Source organism: Brachyhypopomus gauderio, unplaced genomic scaffold (genome assembly GCF_052324685.1).
Source record: "Brachyhypopomus gauderio isolate BG-103 unplaced genomic scaffold, BGAUD_0.2 sc65, whole genome shotgun sequence".
NCBI lineage: Eukaryota > Metazoa > Chordata > Actinopteri > Gymnotiformes > Hypopomidae > Brachyhypopomus > Brachyhypopomus gauderio.
In genome coordinates this window covers 1,300,727-1,319,799 of record NW_027506886.1, presented here as the reverse complement: position 1 = coordinate 1,319,799, position 19,073 = coordinate 1,300,727, and the positions used below count along the sequence as shown (strand labels likewise).

The following is a 19,073-nucleotide window of genomic DNA, read 5'->3' as shown; positions in this document are numbered from 1 at the left end:
TTGAGAATATGCTCACATGGAGCCCTTCATTTTCTGCCTGCAAGCACATGGCACACTTTTTGCCACCAGTCTGCCAAGTCCCAAAGGTAGGGTTCCAGTGTGGGTTCTGGTGTGACCTCAACCGGCCAGCAGTCTGCAAGTGATGCTACACAAAAACATTGCATCTTATAAGGATCTGTGTCTGTCTAGCATGAAGGCTTGTGGCAGTCCTCTAGCTACAGCAAAGCCTTATGTACAGAGTACCCAGAGCCAGCTGGAGGGTTCCAGTGAATGCATTGGATAGACATCTACTAGCCAAAAGTTTGTAAGGAATGTTCCACAAAAAAGTCAGCTACTACGGACCTACTATGCGGCTGAAAATATCGAGATTACGGAATTAGGACGGACATACAAGGCATGAACGGGGATCGAACCCGTGGTCTTCGGTTTACGAGACCGACGCCTTACCACTTGGCCATCACGCCTTGGCTACAAAATGACACCTGGATGTTGACCAGATACATAAGTTTCCTACCAACTTGTGTTGGAAGAGTTTCAAAATGAAAACATCCTTCTGACTCATGAGTAAGTCAATGGATGGTGTTCCAGCAGCATCAGTAGTATCAGCATGAAGTATGACAGCATAAACTTCTGAACAGAACCCCTTTTAGAGGATGATGCTACCTGATTTGAATCGGAAACTGGAAATTTCGACAATGCATGAGTGTAACTGAATGTCAATTCTGCTCTAAGCACTAAGGAACATGCAGAAGCTCTAAAGGTTCTGTACACGGGCAGATATGCTGGGGATTGCAGGTTTCCAATATGGGTTCTGGCGTGACCTCAAAGAGCCAGCAGCCTGCCAGGGATGATACACAAAAAGCCTGCATGTACTATGGACCTGTGCCTGTCCAGAATGCAGTCCTCAAGCCAGAGTATGCATTCAGTACAGACTTGTACAGAGCTTTTCTAGAGGGCAGATGTACAAACGTTAGGGCAAATTAGGCTAATCTAACAATTCAGTATATAAGATGGAGATGCTGGGGATTGAACCCAGGACCTTGTACATGCGAAGCACACGCTCTACCACTGAGCTACATCCCCATGTTATTGACTCTTCCTTTATCTTTGGAAGCTGATCGTGCAAAGTCATGGGTGCTAACATTAAAAATAGCTCCAAAAACTTCTGAACAGAATGCCTTCTAGAAGGTGTCGCTACCCAATTTGAACCGGGAACTCGATTTGGACTACACAGGCAATTAATTGAACATAATTTTAGTCTTTTGAATGCTGGTGAAAACTAACGGCAACCATACAACACGTTGAAAATATGCTCACATGGAGCCCTTCATTTTCTGCCTGCAAGCACATGGCACACTTCTTGCCACCAGTCTGCCAAGTCCCAAAGGTAGGGTTCCAGTGTGGGTTCTGGTGTGACCTCAACCGGCCAGCAGTCTGCAAGTGATGCTACACAAAACATTGCATCTTATAAGGATCTGTGTCTGTCTAGCATGAAGGCTTGTGGCAGTCCTCTAGCTACAGCAAAGCCTTATGTACAGAGTACCCAGAGCCAGCTGGAGGGTTCCAGTGAATGCATTGGATAGACATCTACTAGCCAAAAGTTTGTAAGGAATGTTCCACAAAAAAGTCAGCTACTACGGACCTACTATGCCGCTCAAAATCTCAAGATACCGGGATTAGGACGGACATACAAGGCATGAACGGGGATCGAACCCGTGGTCTTCGGTTTACGAGACCGACGCCTTACCACTTGGCCATCACGCCTTGGCTACAAAATGACACCTGGATGTTGACCAGACACATAAGTTTCCTACCAACTTGTGTTGGAAGAGTTTCAAAATGAAAACATCCTTCTGACTCATGAGTAAGTCAATGGATGGTGTTCCAGCAGCATCAGTAGTATCAGCATGAAGTATGACAGCATAAACTTCTGAACAGAACCCCTTTTAGAGGATGATGCTACCTGATTTGAATCGGAAACCGGAAATTTCCACAATGCATGAGTGTAACTGAATGTCAATTCTGCTCTAAGCACTAAGGAACATGCAGAAGCTCTAAAGGTTCTGTACACAGGCAGAGATGCTGGGGATTGCAGGTTTCCAATATGGGTTCTGGCGTGACCTCAAAGAGCCAGCAGCCTGCCAGGGATGATACACAAAAAGCCTGCATGTACTATGGACCTGTGCCTGTCCAGAATGCAGTCCTCAAGCCAGAGTATGCATTCAGTACAGACTTGTACAGAGCATTTCTAGAGGGCAGTTGTACAAACGTTAGGGCAAATTAGGCTAATCTAACAATTCAGTATATAAGATGGAGATGCTGGGGATTGAACCCAGGACCTTGTACATGCGAAGCACACGCTCTACCACTGAGCTACATCCCCATGTTATTGACTCTTCCTTTATCTTTGGAAGCTGATCGTGCAAAGTCATGGGTGCTAACATTAAAAATAGCTCCAAAACCTTCTGAACAGAATGCCTTCTAGAAGGTGTCGCTACCCAATTTGAACCGGGAACTCGATTTGGACTACACAGGCAATTAATTGAACGTAATTTTAGTCTTTTGAATGCTGGTGAAAACTAACGGCAACCATACAACACGTTGAAAATATGCTCACATGGAGCCCTTCATTTTCTGCCTGCAAGCACATGGCACACTTTTTGCCACCAGTCTGCCAAGTCCCAAAGGTAGGGTTCCAGTGTGGGTTCTGGTGTGACCTCAACCGGCCAGCAGTCTGCAAGTGATGCTACACAAAAACATTGCATCTTATAAGGATCTGTGTCTGTCTAGCATGAAGGCTTGTGGCAGTCCTCTAGCTACAGCAAAGCCTTATGTACAGAGTACCCAGAGCCAGCTGGAGGGTTCCAGTGAATGCATTGGATAGACATCTACTAGCCAAAAGTTTGTAAGGAATGCTCCACAAAATGTCAGCTACTACGGACCTACTATGCCGCTCAAAATCTCGAGATTCCGGAATTAGGACGGACATACAAGGCATGAACGGGGATCGAACCCGTGGTCTTCGGTTTACGAGACCGACGCCTTACCACTTGGCCATCACGCCTTGGCTACAAAATGACACCTGGATGTTGACCAGACACATAAGTTTCCTACCAACTTGTGTTGGAAGAGTTTCAAAATGAAAACATCCTTCTGACTCATGAGTAAGTCAATGGATGGTGTTCCAGCAGCATCAGTAGTATCAGCATGAAGTATGACAGCATAAACTTCTGAACAGAACCCCTTTTAGAGGATGATGCTACCTGATTTGAATCGGAAACTGGAAATTTCGACAATGCATGAGTGTAACTGAATGTCAATTCTGCTCTAAACACTAAGGAACATGCAGAAGCTCTAAAGGTTCTGTACACAGGCAGATATGCTGGGGATTGCAGGTTTCCAATATGGGTTCTGGCGTGACCTCAAAGAGCCAGCAGCCTGCCAGGGATGATACACAAAAAGCCTGCATGTACTATGAACCTGTGCCTGTCCAGAATGCAGTCCTCAAGCCAGAGTATGCATTCAGTACAGACTTGTACAGAGCTTTTCTAGAGGGCAGTTGTACAAAAGTTAGGGCAAATTAGGCTAATCTAACAATTCAGTATATAAGATGGAGATGCTGGGGATTGAACCCAGGACCTTGTACATGCGAAGCACACGCTCTACCACTGAGCTACATCCCCATGTTATTGACTCTTCCTTTATCTTTGGAAGCTGATCGTGCAAAGTCATGGGTGCTAACATTAAAAATAGCTCCAAAACCTTCTGAACAGAATGCCTTCTAGAAGGTGTCGCTACCCAATTTGAACCGGGAACTCGATTTGGACTACACAGGCAATTAATTGAACGTAATTTTAGTCTTTTGAATGCTGGTGAAAACTAACGGCAACCATACAACACGTTGAAAATATGCTCACATGGAGCCCTTCATTTTCTGCCTGCAAGCACATGGCACACTTTTTGCCACCAGTCTGCCAAGTCCCAAAGGTAGGGTTCCAGTGTGGGTTCTGGTGTGACCTCAACCGGCCAGCAGTCTGCAAGTGATGCTACACAAAAACATTGCATCTTATAAGGATCTGTGTCTGTCTAGCATGAAGGCTTGTGGCAGTCCTCTAGCTACAGCAAAGCCTTATGTACAGAGTACCCAGAGCCAGCTGGAGGGTTCCAGTGAATGCATTGGATAGACATCTACTAGCCAAAAGTTTGTAAGGAATGTTCCACAAAAAAGTCAGCTACTACGGACCTACTATGCGGCTGAAAATATCGAGATTACGGAATTAGGACGGACATACAAGGCATGAACGGGGATCGAACCCGTGGTCTTCGGTTTACGAGACCGACGCCTTACCACTTGGCCATCACGCCTTGGCTACAAAATGACACCTGGATGTTGACCAGATACATAAGTTTCCTACCAACTTGTGTTGGAAGAGTTTCAAAATGAAAACATCCTTCTGACTCATGAGTAAGTCAATGGATGGTGTTCCAGCAGCATCAGTAGTATCAGCATGAAGTATGACAGCATAAACTTCTGAACAGAACCCCTTTTAGAGGATGATGCTACCTGATTTGAATCGGAAACTGGAAATTTCGACAATGCATGAGTGTAACTGAATGTCAATTCTGCTCTAAGCACTAAGGAACATGCAGAAGCTCTAAAGGTTCTGTACACGGGCAGATATGCTGGGGATTGCAGGTTTCCAATATGGGTTCTGGCGTGACCTCAAAGAGCCAGCAGCCTGCCAGGGATGATACACAAAAAGCCTGCATGTACTATGGACCTGTGCCTGTCCAGAATGCAGTCCTCAAGCCAGAGTATGCATTCAGTACAGACTTGTACAGAGCTTTTCTAGAGGGCAGATGTACAAACGTTAGGGCAAATTAGGCTAATCTAACAATTCAGTATATAAGATGGAGATGCTGGGGATTGAACCCAGGACCTTGTACATGCGAAGCACACGCTCTACCACTGAGCTACATCCCCATGTTATTGACTCTTCCTTTATCTTTGGAAGCTGATCGTGCAAAGTCATGGGTGCTAACATTAAAAATAGCTCCAAAAACTTCTGAACAGAATGCCTTCTAGAAGGTGTCGCTACCCAATTTGAACCGGGAACTCGATTTGGACTACACAGGCAATTAATTGAACATAATTTTAGTCTTTTGAATGCTGGTGAAAACTAACGGCAACCATACAACACGTTGAAAATATGCTCACATGGAGCCCTTCATTTTCTGCCTGCAAGCACATGGCACACTTCTTGCCACCAGTCTGCCAAGTCCCAAAGGTAGGGTTCCAGTGTGGGTTCTGGTGTGACCTCAACCGGCCAGCAGTCTGCAAGTGATGCTACACAAAACATTGCATCTTATAAGGATCTGTGTCTGTCTAGCATGAAGGCTTGTGGCAGTCCTCTAGCTACAGCAAAGCCTTATGTACAGAGTACCCAGAGCCAGCTGGAGGGTTCCAGTGAATGCATTGGATAGACATCTACTAGCCAAAAGTTTGTAAGGAATGTTCCACAAAAAAGTCAGCTACTACGGACCTACTATGCCGCTCAAAATCTCAAGATACCGGGATTAGGACGGACATACAAGGCATGAACGGGGATCGAACCCGTGGTCTTCGGTTTACGAGACCGACGCCTTACCACTTGGCCATCACGCCTTGGCTACAAAATGACACCTGGATGTTGACCAGACACATAAGTTTCCTACCAACTTGTGTTGGAAGAGTTTCAAAATGAAAACATCCTTCTGACTCATGAGTAAGTCAATGGATGGTGTTCCAGCAGCATCAGTAGTATCAGCATGAAGTATGACAGCATAAACTTCTGAACAGAACCCCTTTTAGAGGATGATGCTACCTGATTTGAATCGGAAACCGGAAATTTCGACAATGCATGAGTGTAACTGAATGTCAATTCTGCTCTAAGCACTAAGGAACATGCAGAAGCTCTAAGCTCTAAAGGTTCTGTACACAGGCAGAGATGCTGGGGATTGCAGGTTTCCAATATGGGTTCTGGCGTGACCTCAAAGAGCCAGCAGCCTGCCAGGGATGATACACAAAAAGCCTGCATGTACTATGGACCTGTGCCTGTCCAGAATGCAGTCCTCAAGCCAGAGTATGCATTCAGTACAGACTTGTACAGAGCTTTTCTAGAGGGCACTTGTACAAACGTTAGGGCAAATTAGGCTAATCTAACACTTCAGTATATAAGATGGAGATGCTGGGGATTGAACCCAGGACCTTGTACATGCGAAGCACACGCTCTACCACTGAGCTACATCCCCATGTTATTGACTCGTCCTTTATCTTTGGAAGCTGATCGTGCAAAGTCATGGGTGCTAACATTAAAAATAGCTCCAAAAACTTCTGAACAGAATGCCTTCTAGAAGGTGTCGCTACCCAATTTGAACCGGGAACTCGATTTGGACTACACAGGCAATTAATTGAACATAATTTTAGTCTTTTGAATGCTGGGGAAAACTAACGGCAACCATACAACACGTTGAAAATATGCTCACATGGAGCCCTTCATTTTCTGCCTGCAAGCACATGGCACACTTCTTGCCACCAGTCTGCCAAGTCCCAAAGGTAGGGTTCCAGTGTGGGTTCTGGTGTGACCTCAACCGGCCAGCAGTCTGCAAGTGATGCTACACAAAAACATTGCATCTTATAAGGATCTGTGTCTGTCTAGCATGAAGGCTTGTGGCAGTCCTCTAGCTACAGCAAAGCCTTATGTACAGAGTACCCAGAGCCAGCTGGAGGGTTCCAGTGAATGCATTGGATAGACATCTACTAGCCAAAAGTTTGTAAGGAATGCTCCACAAAAAAGTCAGCTACTACACCGCTGAAAATATCGAGATTCCGGAATTAGGACGGACATACAAGGCATGAACGTGGATCGAACCCGTGGTGTTCGGTTTACGACACCGACGCCTTACCACTTGGCCATCACGCCTTGGCTACTAAATGACACCTGGATGTTGACCAGACACATAAGTTTCCTTCCAACTTGTGTTGGAAGAGTTTCAAAATGAAAACATCCTTCTGACTCATGAGTAAGTCAATGGATGGTGTTCCAGCAGCATCAGTAGTATCAGCATGAAGTATGACAGCATAAACTTCTGAACAGAACCCCTTTTAGAGGATGATGCTACCTGATTTGAATCGGAAACCGGAAATTTCGACAATGCATGAGTGTAACTGAATGTCAATTCTGCTCTAAGCACTAAGGAACATGCAGAAGCTCTAAGCTCTAAAGGTTCTGTACACAGGCAGAGATGCTGGGGATTGCAGGTTTCCAATATGGGTTCTGGCGTGACCTCAAAGAGCCAGCAGCCTGCCAGGGATGATACACAAAAAGCCTGCATGTACTATGGACCTGTGCCTGTCCAGAATGCAGTCCTCAAGCCAGAGTATGCATTCAGTACAGACTTGTACAGAGCTTTTTTAGAGGGCACTTGTACAAACGTTAGGGCAAATTAGGCTAATCTAACAATTCAGTATATAAGATGGAGATGCTGGGGATTGAACCCAGGACCTTGTACATGCGAAGCACACGCTCTACCACTGAGCTACATCCCCATGTTATTGACTCTTCCTTTATCTTTGGAAGCTGGTCGTGCAAAGTCATGGGTGCTAACATTAAAAATAGCTCCAAAACATTCTGAACAGAATGCCTTCTAGAAGGTGTCGCTACCCAATTTGAACCGGGAACTCGATTTGGACTACACAGGCAATTAATTGAACGTAATTTTAGTCTTTTGAATGCTGGTGAAAACTAACAGCAACCATACAACACGTTGAAAATATGCTCACATGGAGCCCTTCATTTTCTGCCTGCAAGCACATGGCACACTTCTTGCCACCAGTCTGCCAAGTCCCAAAGGTAGGGTTCCAGTGTGGGTTCTGGTGTGACCTCAACCGGCCAGCAGTCTGCAAGTGATGCTACACAAAAACATTGCATCTTATAAGGATCTGTGTCTGTCTAGCATGAAGGCTTGTGGCAGTCCTCTAGCTACAGCAAAGCCTTATGTACAGAGTACCCAGAGCCAGCTGGAGGGTTCCAGTGAATGCATTGGATAGACATCTACTAGCCAAAAGTTTGTAAGGAATGTTCCACAAAAAAGTCAGCTACTACGGACCTACTATGCGGCTCAAAATTTCGAGATTATGGAATTAGGACGGACATACAAGGCATGAACGGGGATCGAACCCGTGGTCTTCGGTTTACGAGACCGACGCCTTACCACTTGGCCATCACGCCTTGGCTACTAAATGACACCTGGATGTTGACCAGACACATAAGTTTCCTTCCAACTTGTGTTGGAAGAGTTTCAAAATGAAAACATCCTTCTGACTCATGAGTAAGTCAATGGATGGTGTTCCAGCAGCATCAGTAGTATCAGCATGAAGTATGACAGCATAAACTTCTGAACAGAACCCCTTTTAGAGGATGATGCTACCTGATTTGAATCGGAAACCGGAAATTTCGACAATGCATGAGTGTAACTGAATGTCAATTCTGCTCTAAGCACTAAGGAACATGCAGAAGCTCTAAGCTCTAAAGGTTCTGTACACAGGCAGAGATGCTGGGGATTGCAGGTTTCCAATATGGGTTCTGGCGTGACCTCAAAGAGCCAGCAGCCTGCCAGGGATGATACACAAAAAGCCTGCATGTACTATGGACCTGTGCCTGTCCAGAATGCAGTCCTCAAGCCAGAGTATGCATTCAGTACAGACTTGTACAGAGCTTTTCTAGAGGGCAGATGTACAAACGTTAGGGCAAATTAGGCTAATCTAACAATTCAGTATATAAGATGGAGATGCTGGGGATTGAACCCAGGACCTTGTACATGCGAAGCACACGCTCTACCACTGAGCTACATCCCCATGTTATTGACTCTTCCTTTATCTTTGGAAGCTGATCGTGCAAAGTCATGGGTGCTAACATTAAAAATAGCTCCAAAACATTCTGAACAGAATGCCTTCTAGAAGGTGTCGCTACCCAATTTGAACCGGGAACTCGATTTGGACTACACAGGCAATTAATTGAACGTAATTTTAGTCTTTTGAATGCTGGTGAAAACTAACAGCAACCATACAACACGTTGAAAATATGCTCACATGGAGCCCTTCATTTTCTGCCTGCAAGCACATGGCACACTTTTTGCCACCAGTCTGCCAAGTCCCAAAGGTAGGGTTCCAGTGTGGGTTCTGGTGTGACCTCAACCGGCCAGCAGTCTGCAAGTGATGCTACACAAAAACATTGCATCTTATAAGGATCTGTGTCTGTCTAGCATGAAGGCTTGTGGCAGTCCTCTAGCTACAGCAAAGCCTTATGTACAGAGTACCCAGAGCCAGCTGGAGGGTTCCAGTGAATGCATTGGATAGACATCTACTAGCCAAAAGTTTGTAAGGAATGCTCCACAAAAAAGTCAGCTACTACGGACCTACTATGCCGCTCAAAATCTCAAGATTCCGGAATTAGGACGGACATACAAGGCATGAACGGGGATCGAACCCGTGGTCTTCGGATCACGAGACCGACGCCTTACCACTTGGCCATCACGCCTTGGCTACAAAATGACACCTGGATGTTGACCAGACACATAAGTTTCCTACCAACTTGTGTTGGAAGAGTTTCAAAATGAAAACATCCTTCTGACTCATGAGTAAGTCAATGGATGGTGTTCCAGCAGCATCAGTAGTATCAGCATGAAGTATGACAGCATAAACTTCTGAACAGAACCCCTTTTAGAGGATGATGCTACCTGATTTGAATCGGAAACCGGAAATTTCGACAATGCATGAGTGTAACTGAATGTCAATTCTGCTCTAAGCACTAAGGAACATGCAGAAGCTCTAAGCTCTAAAGGTTCTGTACACAGGCAGAGATGCTGGGGATTGCAGGTTTCCAATATGGGTTCTGGCGTGACCTCAAAGAGCCAGCAGCCTGCCAGGGATGATACACAAAAAGCCTGCATGTACTATGGACCTGTGCCTGTCCAGAATGCAGTCCTCAAGCCAGAGTATGCATTCAGTACAGACTTGTACAGAGCTTTTCTAGAGGGCAGATGTACAAACGTTAGGGCAAATTAGGCTAATCTAACAATTCAGTATATAAGATGGAGATGCTGGGGATTGAACCCAGGACCTTGTACATGCGAAGCACACGCTCTACCACTGAGCTACATCCCCATGTTATTGACTCTTCCTTTATCTTTGGAAGCTGATCGTGCAAAGTCATGGGTGCTAACATTAAAAATAGCTCCAAAACATTCTGAACAGAATGCCTTCTAGAAGGTGTCGCTACCCAATTTGAACCGGGAACTCGATTTGGACTACACAGGCAATTAATTGAACGTAATTTTAGTCTTTTGAATGCTGGTGAAAACTAACAGCAACCATACAACACGTTGAAAATATGCTCACATGGAGCCCTTCATTTTCTGCCTGCAAGCACATGGCACACTTTTTGCCACCAGTCTGCCAAGTCCCAAAGGTAGGGTTCCAGTGTGGGTTCTGGTGTGACCTCAACCGGCCAGCAGTCTGCAAGTGATGCTACACAAAAACATTGCATCTTATAAGGATCTGTGTCTGTCTAGCATGAAGGCTTGTGGCAGTCCTCTAGCTACAGCAAAGCCTTATGTACAGAGTACCCAGAGCCAGCTGGAGGGTTCCAGTGAATGCATTGGATAGACATCTACTAGCCAAAAGTTTGTAAGGAATGCTCCACAAAAAAGTCAGCTACTACGGACCTACTATGCCGCTCAAAATCTCAAGATTCCGGAATTAGGACGGACATACAAGGCATGAACGGGGATCGAACCCGTGGTCTTCGGATCACGAGACCGACGCCTTACCACTTGGCCATCACGCCTTGGCTACAAAATGACACCTGGATGTTGACCAGACACATAAGTTTCCTACCAACTTGTGTTGGAAGAGTTTCAAAATGAAAACATCCTTCTGACTCATGAGTAAGTCAATGGATGGTGTTCCAGCAGCATCAGTAGTATCAGCATGAAGTATGACAGCATAAACTTCTGAACAGAACCCCTTTTAGAGGATGATGCTACCTGATTTGAATCGGAAACCGGAAATTTCGACAATGCATGAGTGTAACTGAATGTCAATTCTGCTCTAAGCACTAAGGAACATGCAGAAGCTCTAAGCTCTAAAGGTTCTGTACACAGGCAGAGATGCTGGGGATTGCAGGTTTCCAATATGGGTTCTGGCGTGACCTCAAAGAGCCAGCAGCCTGCCAGGGATGATACACAAAAAGCCTGCATGTACTATGGACCTGTGCCTGTCCAGAATGCAGTCCTCAAGCCAGAGTATGCATTCAGTACAGACTTGTACAGAGCTTTTCTAGAGGGCACTTGTACAAACGTTAGGGCAAATTAGGCTAATCTAACACTTCAGTATATAAGATGGAGATGCTGGGGATTGAACCCAGGACCTTGTACATGCGAAGCACACGCTCTACCACTGAGCTACATCCCCATGTTATTGACTCGTCCTTTATCTTTGGAAGCTGATCGTGCAAAGTCATGGGTGCTAACATTAAAAATAGCTCCAAAAACTTCTGAACAGAATGCCTTCTAGAAGGTGTCGCTACCCAATTTGAACCGGGAACTCGATTTGGACTACACAGGCAATTAATTGAACATAATTTTAGTCTTTTGAATGCTGGGGAAAACTAACGGCAACCATACAACACGTTGAAAATATGCTCACATGGAGCCCTTCATTTTCTGCCTGCAAGCACATGGCACACTTCTTGCCACCAGTCTGCCAAGTCCCAAAGGTAGGGTTCCAGTGTGGGTTCTGGTGTGACCTCAACCGGCCAGCAGTCTGCAAGTGATGCTACACAAAAACATTGCATCTTATAAGGATCTGTGTCTGTCTAGCATGAAGGCTTGTGGCAGTCCTCTAGCTACAGCAAAGCCTTATGTACAGAGTACCCAGAGCCAGCTGGAGGGTTCCAGTGAATGCATTGGATAGACATCTACTAGCCAAAAGTTTGTAAGGAATGCTCCACAAAAAAGTCAGCTACTACACCGCTGAAAATATCGAGATTCCGGAATTAGGACGGACATACAAGGCATGAACGTGGATCGAACCCGTGGTGTTCGGTTTACGACACCGACGCCTTACCACTTGGCCATCACGCCTTGGCTACTAAATGACACCTGGATGTTGACCAGACACATAAGTTTCCTTCCAACTTGTGTTGGAAGAGTTTCAAAATGAAAACATCCTTCTGACTCATGAGTAAGTCAATGGATGGTGTTCCAGCAGCATCAGTAGTATCAGCATGAAGTATGACAGCATAAACTTCTGAACAGAACCCCTTTTAGAGGATGATGCTACCTGATTTGAATCGGAAACCGGAAATTTCGACAATGCATGAGTGTAACTGAATGTCAATTCTGCTCTAAGCACTAAGGAACATGCAGAAGCTCTAAGCTCTAAAGGTTCTGTACACAGGCAGAGATGCTGGGGATTGCAGGTTTCCAATATGGGTTCTGGCGTGACCTCAAAGAGCCAGCAGCCTGCCAGGGATGATACACAAAAAGCCTGCATGTACTATGGACCTGTGCCTGTCCAGAATGCAGTCCTCAAGCCAGAGTATGCATTCAGTACAGACTTGTACAGAGCTTTTTTAGAGGGCACTTGTACAAACGTTAGGGCAAATTAGGCTAATCTAACAATTCAGTATATAAGATGGAGATGCTGGGGATTGAACCCAGGACCTTGTACATGCGAAGCACACGCTCTACCACTGAGCTACATCCCCATGTTATTGACTCTTCCTTTATCTTTGGAAGCTGGTCGTGCAAAGTCATGGGTGCTAACATTAAAAATAGCTCCAAAACATTCTGAACAGAATGCCTTCTAGAAGGTGTCGCTACCCAATTTGAACCGGGAACTCGATTTGGACTACACAGGCAATTAATTGAACGTAATTTTAGTCTTTTGAATGCTGGTGAAAACTAACAGCAACCATACAACACGTTGAAAATATGCTCACATGGAGCCCTTCATTTTCTGCCTGCAAGCACATGGCACACTTCTTGCCACCAGTCTGCCAAGTCCCAAAGGTAGGGTTCCAGTGTGGGTTCTGGTGTGACCTCAACCGGCCAGCAGTCTGCAAGTGATGCTACACAAAAACATTGCATCTTATAAGGATCTGTGTCTGTCTAGCATGAAGGCTTGTGGCAGTCCTCTAGCTACAGCAAAGCCTTATGTACAGAGTACCCAGAGCCAGCTGGAGGGTTCCAGTGAATGCATTGGATAGACATCTACTAGCCAAAAGTTTGTAAGGAATGTTCCACAAAAAAGTCAGCTACTACGGACCTACTATGCGGCTCAAAATTTCGAGATTATGGAATTAGGACGGACATACAAGGCATGAACGGGGATCGAACCCGTGGTCTTCGGTTTACGAGACCGACGCCTTACCACTTGGCCATCACGCCTTGGCTACTAAATGACACCTGGATGTTGACCAGACACATAAGTTTCCTTCCAACTTGTGTTGGAAGAGTTTCAAAATGAAAACATCCTTCTGACTCATGAGTAAGTCAATGGATGGTGTTCCAGCAGCATCAGTAGTATCAGCATGAAGTATGACAGCATAAACTTCTGAACAGAACCCCTTTTAGAGGATGATGCTACCTGATTTGAATCGGAAACCGGAAATTTCGACAATGCATGAGTGTAACTGAATGTCAATTCTGCTCTAAGCACTAAGGAACATGCAGAAGCTCTAAGCTCTAAAGGTTCTGTACACAGGCAGAGATGCTGGGGATTGCAGGTTTCCAATATGGGTTCTGGCGTGACCTCAAAGAGCCAGCAGCCTGCCAGGGATGATACACAAAAAGCCTGCATGTACTATGGACCTGTGCCTGTCCAGAATGCAGTCCTCAAGCCAGAGTATGCATTCAGTACAGACTTGTACAGAGCTTTTCTAGAGGGCAGATGTACAAACGTTAGGGCAAATTAGGCTAATCTAACAATTCAGTATATAAGATGGAGATGCTGGGGATTGAACCCAGGACCTTGTACATGCGAAGCACACGCTCTACCACTGAGCTACATCCCCATGTTATTGACTCTTCCTTTATCTTTGGAAGCTGATCGTGCAAAGTCATGGGTGCTAACATTAAAAATAGCTCCAAAACATTCTGAACAGAATGCCTTCTAGAAGGTGTCGCTACCCAATTTGAACCGGGAACTCGATTTGGACTACACAGGCAATTAATTGAACGTAATTTTAGTCTTTTGAATGCTGGTGAAAACTAACAGCAACCATACAACACGTTGAAAATATGCTCACATGGAGCCCTTCATTTTCTGCCTGCAAGCACATGGCACACTTTTTGCCACCAGTCTGCCAAGTCCCAAAGGTAGGGTTCCAGTGTGGGTTCTGGTGTGACCTCAACCGGCCAGCAGTCTGCAAGTGATGCTACACAAAAACATTGCATCTTATAAGGATCTGTGTCTGTCTAGCATGAAGGCTTGTGGCAGTCCTCTAGCTACAGCAAAGCCTTATGTACAGAGTACCCAGAGCCAGCTGGAGGGTTCCAGTGAATGCATTGGATAGACATCTACTAGCCAAAAGTTTGTAAGGAATGCTCCACAAAAAAGTCAGCTACTACGGACCTACTATGCCGCTCAAAATCTCAAGATTCCGGAATTAGGACGGACATACAAGGCATGAACGGGGATCGAACCCGTGGTCTTCGGATCACGAGACCGACGCCTTACCACTTGGCCATCACGCCTTGGCTACAAAATGACACCTGGATGTTGACCAGACACATAAGTTTCCTACCAACTTGTGTTGGAAGAGTTTCAAAATGAAAACATCCTTCTGACTCATGAGTAAGTCAATGGATGGTGTTCCAGCAGCATCAGTAGTATCAGCATGAAGTATGACAGCATAAACTTCTGAACAGAACCCCTTTTAGAGGATGATGCTACCTGATTTGAATCGGAAACTGGAAATTTCGACAATGCATGAGTGTAACTGAATGTCAATTCTGCTCTAAACACTAAGGAACATGCAGAAGCTCTAAAGGTTCTGTACACAGGCAGATATGCTGGGGATTGCAGGTTTCCAATATGGGTTCTGGCGTGACCTCAAAAAGCCAGCAGCCTGCCAGGGATGATACACAAAAAGCCTGCATGTACTATGAACCTGTGCCTGTCCAGAATGCAGTCCTCAAGCCAGAGTATGCATTCAGTACAGACTTGTACAGAGCTTTTCTAGAGGGCACTTGTACAAACGTTAGGGCAAATTAGGCTAATCTAACAATTCAGTATATAAGATGGAGATGCTGGGGATTGAACCCAGGACCTTGTACATGCGAAGCACACGCTCTACCACTGAGCTACATCCCCATGTTATTGACTCTTCCTTTATCTTTGGAAGCTGATCGTGCAAAGTCATGGGTGCTAACATTAAAAATAGCTCCAAAAACTTCTGAACAGAATGCCTTCTAGAAGGTGTCGCTACCCAATTTGAACCGGGAACTCGATTTGGACTACACAGGCAATTAATTGAACGTAATTTTAGTCTTTTGAATGCTGGTGAAAACTAACGGCAACCATACAACACGTTGAAAATATGCTCACATGGAGCCCTTCATTTTCTGCCTGCAAGCACATGGCACACTTTTTGCCACCAGTCTGCCAAGTCCCAAAGGTAGGGTTCCAGTGTGGGTTCTGGTGTGACCTCAACCGGCCAGCAGTCTGCAAGTGATGCTACACAAAAACATTGCATCTTATAAGGATCTGTGTCTGTCTAGCATGAAGGCTTGTGGCAGTCCTCTAGCTACAGCAAAGCCTTATGTACAGAGTACCCAGAGCCAGCTGGAGGGTTCCAGTGAATGCATTGGATAGACATCTACTAGCCAAAAGTTTGTAAGGAATGTTCCACAAAAAAGTCAGCTACTACGGACCTACTATGCCGCTGAAAATATCGAGATTCCGGAATAAGGACGGACATACAAGGCATGAACGGGGATAGAACCCGTGGTCTTCGGTTTACGAGACCGACGCCTTACCAGTTGGCCATCACGCCTTGGCTACAAAATGACACCTGGATTTTGACCAGACACATAAGTTTCCTACCAACTTGTGTTGGAAGACTTTCAAAATGAAAACATCCTTCTGACTCATGAGTAAGTCAATGGATGGTGTTCCAGCAGCATCAGTAGTATCAGCATGAAGTATGACAGCATAAACTTCTGAACAGAACCCCTTTTAGAGGATGATGCTACCTGATTTGAATCGGAAACTGGAAATTTCGACAATGCATGAGTGTAACTGAATGTCAATTCTGCTCTAAGCACTAAGGAACATGCAGAAGCTCTAAAGTTTCTGTACACAGGCAGATATGCTGGGGATTGCAGGTTTCCAATATGGGTTCTGGCGTGACCTCAAAGAGCCAGCAGCCTGCCAGGGATGATACACAAAAAGCCTGCATGTACTATGGACCTGTGCCTGTCCAGAATGCAGTCCTCAAGCCAGAGTATGCATTCAGTACAGACTTGTACAGAGCTTTTCTAGAGGGCAGATGTACAAACGTTAGGGCAAATTAGGCTAATCTAACAATTCAGTATATAAGATGGAGATGCTGGGGATTGAACCCAGGACCTTGTACATGCGAAGCACACGCTCTACCACTGAGCTACATCCCCATGTTATTGACTCTTCCTTTATCTTTGGAAGCTGATCGTGCAAAGTCATGGGTGCTAACATTAAAAATAGCTCCAAAACCTTCTGAACAGAATGCCTTCTAGAAGGTGTCGCTACCCAATTTGAACCGGGAACTCGATTTGGACTACACAGGCAATTAATTGAACGTAATTTTAGTCTTTTGAATGCTGGTGAAAACTAACAGCAACCATACAACACGTTGAAAATATGCTCACATGGAGCCCTTCATTTTCTGCCTGCAAGCACATGGCACACTTTTTGCCACCAGTCTGCCAAGTCCCAAAGGTAGGGTTCCAGTGTGGGTTCTGGTGTGACCTCAACCGGCCAGCAGTCTGCAAGTGATGCTACACAAAAACATTGCATCTTATAAGGATCTGTGTCTGTCTAGCATGAAGGCTTGTGGCAGTCCTCTAGCTACAGCAAAGCCTTATGTACAGAGTACCCAGAGCCAGCTGGAGGGTTCCAGTGAATGCATTGGATAGACATCTACAAGCCAAAAGTTTGTAAGGAATGCTCCACAAAAAAGTCAGCTACTACGGACCTACTATGCCGCTCAAAATTTCGAGATTATGGAATTATGACAGACATACAAGGCATGAACGGGGATCGAACCCGTGGTCTTCGGTTTACGAGACCGACGCCTTACCACTTGGCCATCACGCCTTGGCTACAAAATGACACCTGGATGTTGACCAGACACATAAGTTTCCTACCAACTTGTGTTGGAAGAGTTTCAAAATGAAAACATCCTTCTGACTCATGAGTAAGTCAATGGATGGTGTTCCAGCAGCATCAGTAGTATCAGCATGAAGTATGACAGCATAAACTTCTGAACAGAACCCCTTTTAGAGGATGATGCTACCTGATTTGAATCGGAAACTGGAAATTTCGACAATGCATGAGTGTAACTGAATGTCAATTCTGCTCTAAACACTAAGGAACATGCAGAAGCTCTAAAGGTTCTGTACACAGGCAGATATGCTGGGGATTGCAGGTTTCCAATATGGGTTCTGGCGTGACCTCAAAAAGCCAGCAGCCTGCCAGGGATGATACACAAAAAGCCTGCATGTACTATGAACCTGTGCCTGTCCAGAATGCAGTCCTCAAGCCAGAGTATGCATTCAGTACAGACTTGTACAGAGCTTTTCTAGAGGGCACTTGTACAAACGTTAGGGCAAATTAGGCTAATCTAACAATTCAGTATATAAGATGGAGATGCTGGGGATTGAACCCAGGACCTTGTACATGCGAAGCACACGCTCTACCACTGAGCTACATCCCCATGTTATTGACTCTTCCTTTATCTTTGGAAGCTGATCGTGCAAAGTCATGGGTGCTAACATTAAAAATAGCTCCAAAAACTTCTGAACAGAATGCCTTCTAGAAGGTGTCGCTACCCAATTTGAACCGGGAACTCGATTTGGACTACACAGGCAATTAATTGAACGTAATTTTAGTCTTTTGAATGCTGGTGAAAACTAACGGCAACCATACAACACGTTGAAAATATGCTCACATGGAGCCCTTCATTTTCTGCCTGCAAGCACATGGCACACTTTTTGCCACCAGTCTGCCAAGTCCCAAAGGTAGGGTTCCAGTGTGGGTTCTGGTGTGACCTCAACCGGCCAGCAGTCTGCAAGTGATGCTACACAAAAACATTGCATCTTATAAGGATCTGTGTCTGTCTAGCATGAAGGCTTGTGGCAGTCCTCTAGCTACAGCAAAGCCTTATGTACAGAGTACCCAGAGCCAGCTGGAGGGTTCCAGTGAATGCATTGGATAGACATCTACTAGCCAAAAGTTTGTAAGGAATGTTCCACAAAAAAGTCAGCTACTACGGACCTACTATGCCGCTGAAAATATCGAGATTCCGGAATAAGGACGGACATACAAGGCATGAACGGGGATAGAACCCGTGGTCTTCGGTTTACGAGACCGACGCCTTACCAGTTGGCCATCACGCCTTGGCTACAAAATGACACCTGGATTTTGACCAGACACATAAGTTTCCTACCAACTTGTGTTGGAAGACTTTCAAAATGAAAACATCCTTCTGACTCATGAGTAAGTCAATGGATGGTGTTCCAGCAGCATCAGTAGTATCAGCATGAAGTATGACAGCATAAACTTCTGAACAGAACCCCTTTTAGAGGATGATGCTACCTGATTTGAATCGGAAACTGGAAATTTCGACAATGCATGAGTGTAACTGAATGTCAATTCTGCTCTAAGCACTAAGGAACATGCAGAAGCTCTAAAGTTTCTGTACACAGGCAGATATGCTGGGGATTGCAGGTTTCCAATATGGGTTCTGGCGTGACCTCAAAGAGCCAGC

At 45.3% G+C, this 19,073-nt stretch overlaps 27 non-coding genes across 27 annotated transcripts; all 27 read right to left on the bottom strand.

Annotated features, from left to right (window-relative positions):
• Positions 1-392: 392 nt before the first annotated feature.
• On the bottom strand, positions 393-464 carry trnat-cgu (transfer RNA threonine (anticodon CGU)). Its single transcript has one exon. It is a non-coding gene; the product is annotated as a tRNA-Thr (tRNA).
• Positions 465-1,011: 547 nt separating this feature from the next.
• trnaa-cgc (transfer RNA alanine (anticodon CGC)) lies at positions 1,012-1,083 on the bottom strand. The gene has a single exon. It is a non-coding gene; the product is annotated as a tRNA-Ala (tRNA).
• Positions 1,084-1,692: 609 nt separating this feature from the next.
• trnat-cgu (transfer RNA threonine (anticodon CGU)) lies at positions 1,693-1,764 on the bottom strand. The gene has a single exon. It is a non-coding gene; the product is annotated as a tRNA-Thr (tRNA).
• Positions 1,765-2,311: 547 nt separating this feature from the next.
• trnaa-cgc (transfer RNA alanine (anticodon CGC)) lies at positions 2,312-2,383 on the bottom strand. The gene has a single exon. It is a non-coding gene; the product is annotated as a tRNA-Ala (tRNA).
• Positions 2,384-2,992: 609 nt separating this feature from the next.
• Positions 2,993-3,064, bottom strand: trnat-cgu (transfer RNA threonine (anticodon CGU)). Its single transcript has one exon. It is a non-coding gene; the product is annotated as a tRNA-Thr (tRNA).
• A 547-nt stretch (positions 3,065-3,611) lies between these two features.
• trnaa-cgc (transfer RNA alanine (anticodon CGC)) lies at positions 3,612-3,683 on the bottom strand. Its single transcript has one exon. It is a non-coding gene; the product is annotated as a tRNA-Ala (tRNA).
• A 610-nt stretch (positions 3,684-4,293) lies between these two features.
• Positions 4,294-4,365, bottom strand: trnat-cgu (transfer RNA threonine (anticodon CGU)). The gene has a single exon. It is a non-coding gene; the product is annotated as a tRNA-Thr (tRNA).
• A 547-nt stretch (positions 4,366-4,912) lies between these two features.
• On the bottom strand, positions 4,913-4,984 carry trnaa-cgc (transfer RNA alanine (anticodon CGC)). Its single transcript has one exon. It is a non-coding gene; the product is annotated as a tRNA-Ala (tRNA).
• A 609-nt stretch (positions 4,985-5,593) lies between these two features.
• Positions 5,594-5,665, bottom strand: trnat-cgu (transfer RNA threonine (anticodon CGU)). The gene has a single exon. It is a non-coding gene; the product is annotated as a tRNA-Thr (tRNA).
• A 554-nt stretch (positions 5,666-6,219) lies between these two features.
• Positions 6,220-6,291, bottom strand: trnaa-cgc (transfer RNA alanine (anticodon CGC)). Its single transcript has one exon. It is a non-coding gene; the product is annotated as a tRNA-Ala (tRNA).
• Positions 6,292-7,516: 1,225 nt separating this feature from the next.
• trnaa-cgc (transfer RNA alanine (anticodon CGC)) lies at positions 7,517-7,588 on the bottom strand. Its single transcript has one exon. It is a non-coding gene; the product is annotated as a tRNA-Ala (tRNA).
• A 610-nt stretch (positions 7,589-8,198) lies between these two features.
• On the bottom strand, positions 8,199-8,270 carry trnat-cgu (transfer RNA threonine (anticodon CGU)). The gene has a single exon. It is a non-coding gene; the product is annotated as a tRNA-Thr (tRNA).
• A 554-nt stretch (positions 8,271-8,824) lies between these two features.
• On the bottom strand, positions 8,825-8,896 carry trnaa-cgc (transfer RNA alanine (anticodon CGC)). The gene has a single exon. It is a non-coding gene; the product is annotated as a tRNA-Ala (tRNA).
• Positions 8,897-9,506: 610 nt separating this feature from the next.
• On the bottom strand, positions 9,507-9,578 carry trnat-cgu (transfer RNA threonine (anticodon CGU)). The gene has a single exon. It is a non-coding gene; the product is annotated as a tRNA-Thr (tRNA).
• Positions 9,579-10,132: 554 nt separating this feature from the next.
• trnaa-cgc (transfer RNA alanine (anticodon CGC)) lies at positions 10,133-10,204 on the bottom strand. The gene has a single exon. It is a non-coding gene; the product is annotated as a tRNA-Ala (tRNA).
• Positions 10,205-10,814: 610 nt separating this feature from the next.
• Positions 10,815-10,886, bottom strand: trnat-cgu (transfer RNA threonine (anticodon CGU)). The gene has a single exon. It is a non-coding gene; the product is annotated as a tRNA-Thr (tRNA).
• Positions 10,887-11,440: 554 nt separating this feature from the next.
• Positions 11,441-11,512, bottom strand: trnaa-cgc (transfer RNA alanine (anticodon CGC)). The gene has a single exon. It is a non-coding gene; the product is annotated as a tRNA-Ala (tRNA).
• A 1,225-nt stretch (positions 11,513-12,737) lies between these two features.
• On the bottom strand, positions 12,738-12,809 carry trnaa-cgc (transfer RNA alanine (anticodon CGC)). The gene has a single exon. It is a non-coding gene; the product is annotated as a tRNA-Ala (tRNA).
• A 610-nt stretch (positions 12,810-13,419) lies between these two features.
• On the bottom strand, positions 13,420-13,491 carry trnat-cgu (transfer RNA threonine (anticodon CGU)). Its single transcript has one exon. It is a non-coding gene; the product is annotated as a tRNA-Thr (tRNA).
• A 554-nt stretch (positions 13,492-14,045) lies between these two features.
• On the bottom strand, positions 14,046-14,117 carry trnaa-cgc (transfer RNA alanine (anticodon CGC)). The gene has a single exon. It is a non-coding gene; the product is annotated as a tRNA-Ala (tRNA).
• Positions 14,118-14,727: 610 nt separating this feature from the next.
• Positions 14,728-14,799, bottom strand: trnat-cgu (transfer RNA threonine (anticodon CGU)). Its single transcript has one exon. It is a non-coding gene; the product is annotated as a tRNA-Thr (tRNA).
• Positions 14,800-15,346: 547 nt separating this feature from the next.
• Positions 15,347-15,418, bottom strand: trnaa-cgc (transfer RNA alanine (anticodon CGC)). Its single transcript has one exon. It is a non-coding gene; the product is annotated as a tRNA-Ala (tRNA).
• A 610-nt stretch (positions 15,419-16,028) lies between these two features.
• trnat-cgu (transfer RNA threonine (anticodon CGU)) lies at positions 16,029-16,100 on the bottom strand. The gene has a single exon. It is a non-coding gene; the product is annotated as a tRNA-Thr (tRNA).
• A 547-nt stretch (positions 16,101-16,647) lies between these two features.
• trnaa-cgc (transfer RNA alanine (anticodon CGC)) lies at positions 16,648-16,719 on the bottom strand. The gene has a single exon. It is a non-coding gene; the product is annotated as a tRNA-Ala (tRNA).
• A 610-nt stretch (positions 16,720-17,329) lies between these two features.
• trnat-cgu (transfer RNA threonine (anticodon CGU)) lies at positions 17,330-17,401 on the bottom strand. Its single transcript has one exon. It is a non-coding gene; the product is annotated as a tRNA-Thr (tRNA).
• A 547-nt stretch (positions 17,402-17,948) lies between these two features.
• Positions 17,949-18,020, bottom strand: trnaa-cgc (transfer RNA alanine (anticodon CGC)). Its single transcript has one exon. It is a non-coding gene; the product is annotated as a tRNA-Ala (tRNA).
• Positions 18,021-18,630: 610 nt separating this feature from the next.
• trnat-cgu (transfer RNA threonine (anticodon CGU)) lies at positions 18,631-18,702 on the bottom strand. The gene has a single exon. It is a non-coding gene; the product is annotated as a tRNA-Thr (tRNA).
• Positions 18,703-19,073: the final 371 nt, after the last annotated feature.